This window comes from Astatotilapia calliptera, chromosome 9 (assembly GCF_900246225.1).
Source record: "Astatotilapia calliptera chromosome 9, fAstCal1.2, whole genome shotgun sequence".
NCBI classification, from domain to species: domain Eukaryota; kingdom Metazoa; phylum Chordata; class Actinopteri; order Cichliformes; family Cichlidae; genus Astatotilapia; species Astatotilapia calliptera.
In genome coordinates, this window is record NC_039310.1 from 8,228,112 (window position 1) to 8,231,750 (window position 3,639).

The following is a 3,639-nucleotide window of genomic DNA, read 5'->3' on the forward strand; positions in this document are numbered from 1 at the left end:
GACCGTTCTTTAGTGAAAATATATATATATGTGCGCAAAACCCCTCCTGAGTGCAACAGTAGATTCATATCAGTATCTGCTTAATTCATAATGTGTTGGAGGCTGTTTTGACTCCATAAGCGCGGGTCCTTTTTCATTGAATTTTCAATAAACATCTCACCCTGAGGTTGCGCTCTTGGAAAAATAATCTCTTTAGGCCCTGTCAGCAAGGAGATCCAACGGCATTCTTAATATGTAACACACTATATTCACAACCAAAAACCCAGAAAGCAAGTTTCATTTGGAAAGTTCATTTGCACCCCAGTGGGTCTGTAAACGGTATAAAAAACCAATGAGCACTGGCACACTTTTAAAAATGCATGCTCCCAATAGAAGCATTTGACTGAGTTATCATTGAACCAAATATGGCTGCTCTGATAAATGTCTGACATTTAACTGATTCGTATGGTGCTTTAAGGTTATTTCAATATCATCATGCTAAGATGAGTGAAAACGTAGCTGTGCCGCTGTTAAAAGGAAAACTACTAGCCTGTAGATTCAAGTCAGATATTCTTTCTCTGTTCCAAACCACAGCTAAGCTTTGACAAATGCATTCTTCTCTCACCATAGTTAATATCAGTGGCTTCCAGACAAAATCCCAACACTCGTGCATTTGGAATAATCTAAACACGTGTAAAATAATCCCACGTAGAGCATCTGTGTGTCCTGTCAGTTTGGTTTAATTGGTTTGCCGAGTGTGCAGGAGCGTCTGACGGTGTTCGGTGAATGGCGTTTCACACATCTGAATCTTGACATTCCTCCACAGATAACGAACGAAGCCGCATCTGTTGAATCGCTCAGGTCCCTTTTGGCAATGCTGGATGCGGTTGCTACTCTTTAAAATGTGCAACTTTGATCAGTAATAAAGGCGCAGGTGTTGCACTGTCGTCTTTATCTGCGTTAAACAGACAGAACGGTTTCATCCAATTGTACATGCTCTGTGTCCATCTGTTTAAAACATCAGCGAAACCTTGGTGATGTTAGGTTGTTAAGACTTACAGTACAGGATGGAGCTGTTTTTGTCTAATTAGGCAGAGCAGAAAGGGAATTTTAACTGGGGCAAAGAGAAACCAGGCCAAACCCTTTATATTTAAAATTACCTAATACTGTGAGACAGCACTGTAATTGCACTAGCTAGCTAGCCTCAGGATGTGCTGCTCAGACCCACCTATCCTGCAGTAGCCCAGCTAGATGTGGGAAAAGCAGTTACAGAACATTGCTTAATTGTGTAGAGCTTATTATTCTCCCAAGACTAGCTTAATTAAATCTCCTCTATTCGGTGGTTAGGCCAAAAAAGATGATGAGCCAGAGAGTAAAGAATGTATTCAGTCTCAGATAAAAAAAGACAAGGTTTATATTTTGGTATCAAGTTATCACTGAGAGACACTGAATGTAAATGATTCCCAGCCAGGGTTGGCATTTTTGGGGTAGGTAGCCAAAAATGTATTTAATGTAAATATATCCAAACGTGCAATGGGCCGCAACATGGAGTTCAAAAATGCTAGCTAACGTGCAAGATATATGAGGATAAATGATTAAACTCTTTAAAAAGGGAATGAGCAAGTCTTTTGCTTTACGAAGTAAGTACAGAATGCTGTAGAATGAACCTATTGGTGTTAACCATTGGTGTTGCCTTTAAGCACATAGCATAAAAGCTGTATGCATAGTCTTGTGGCTAGGGTTGCCAACCGTCCCTTAAAAAACGGAATCGTCCCGTATTTCGAAACAAAAGTACACGTCCCGTATTGAGCTAATAAGGGACGCACTTTGTCCCGTAATACAGTGAGAATCAAAAGTAGTCTATAAATGTTAATGGAATTAACGCTTTGTTTGAAAACATAATTCCCAGCCCCTCTCCTGCTTTGTGACCAATGAGCTGACAGCACACTTATGACAATTCGAGTATGACAATTCAGATTACCGCTCATCTCATTGGTCGAGGAAAGGTCGCTTGCGGAGAAAATACCGGAAGACAACAGATGACCACAACAAGAAGCATGGCCAACAGGGAAACAAACGCCGACACTGCGGTGCAAGTCTCGGATGACAGTACACCTAAAGCTGGGCAGACACTGTGCGATTTTTTCAGTCACGTTATTCAGCTCCTGCTCAAACTGCACGATTGACTCACAGGGGTTAGAAGTTGGTAGGTCACGATGCAGAGTCTCACACTATACCGCCCGATGCTCTGATGCGACCTGAGAGCTCACACTGTGCCTCCATAACATGAAGCTTGTAACAGAAAATCTGTCGCTCTCTCTGTCTTTCACTCACACAGACACACCACCACCATCAACTTTGCTAAATTGCTAATGAAAAACATGATCAGGCAGCTGTGATTGAGCAGCAGTGTAGATCCAACTATTTTCACGGTTGTTGTGGTCGTGATAATTTTGTGATGCCACATGGAAAAGGCTCGGATGAGCTTTCCAAAGTTCTACAAGTTGTGCCTCCATCGCTTGTGTCCAGATCACACGCTGCACTGCCGTGCTGCTCCGTCTTTTTCACCGACGTTTACGTGTTTGCGCGTGAGCAGTGTGAGCGGGTGTGGTGACACAGTGCTTGCTTCGGCAAGCGCGTACGCTAAATTGGATACGATACAGAGAAGATTAGCATGGCCCCTGCGCAAGGATGACACGCAAATTCGTGACACAGCCGCTTCTCGTTACCCCACGTATACTAAACGATGCACGATGAAGGCCAAAAACGGGCCGATCACCAAATCGGTCGCACGACTCAAAAATCGGCTCAAAATGGACCAAAAATCGCACAGTGTAAGCCCAGCATTAGAGCAGCAATGTTTGTTCCCCTCAGAGAAAGAAAAAAAAGGCTGCAAAAGTACAGGGAGGAATGGGAAAAGGAAAACACCTGGCTGGGAAAATACACGATAACACCTATAACGTGCACTGCACTGTGTGCCGGCGCACTTTTTCCATAGGCATGCTTCTAGTGGTGGGCACATGAAGAACATGAGGGGCGTGACAGCTCGGGGAACCCTTAACCAATTTTTTATCCACCAGGCCACGGCAGAAGCAGATATGGTATGTAAACACTGGTTTGTTTTTTTTAAACCCTCTGGTTAAGGTTAATATGGGCATGTGCAGTGAATATCAGCGCTATGTGGCCAGAAGTGTGATAATATAATTTATTTTGTGTAATAAACAACTGCAAGGATAGATGATTACAACAAATAGATGACTAATACATAAAAGTAATACATAGATGAATATGATGAGTTAAGATGCATAATCATGGGAACAAGTGGGTTTACAAACAGGAGCAGCTGATTAGCATTAGAAAAGCTGAAATAATACCTCAGCTGAAGCCAATTGTACTAAATGCACTATATGTGCACTGTTACAAGAATATTTTTGTTGTATCTTTCTATTAATTTATATAATTTTAAGTTAAGCAGGACAGAGTTCTTTTAAAGAAAGATTTACTTATATTCTCAAAAGTTAAGCATGACAGGCTTCTGTTTAAGAAAGAGACCTGTTTTATTGTGTTAATGTTGTCATTTTGAGCTAAAAATAAATGACTAAATGATCATTTGTTTCCCATATGGTCATATCAAAAAGAATATTCATCTGCTTAAATCAA

At 41.4% G+C, this 3,639-nt stretch overlaps 1 non-coding gene across 1 annotated transcript; it reads left to right on the forward strand.

Annotated features, from left to right (window-relative positions):
- The first annotated feature begins 2,599 nt into the window (after positions 1-2,599).
- Positions 2,600-2,705, forward strand: LOC113029929 (U6 spliceosomal RNA). The gene has a single exon (XR_003273523.1). It is a non-coding gene; the product is annotated as a U6 spliceosomal RNA (small nuclear RNA).
- Positions 2,706-3,639: the final 934 nt, after the last annotated feature.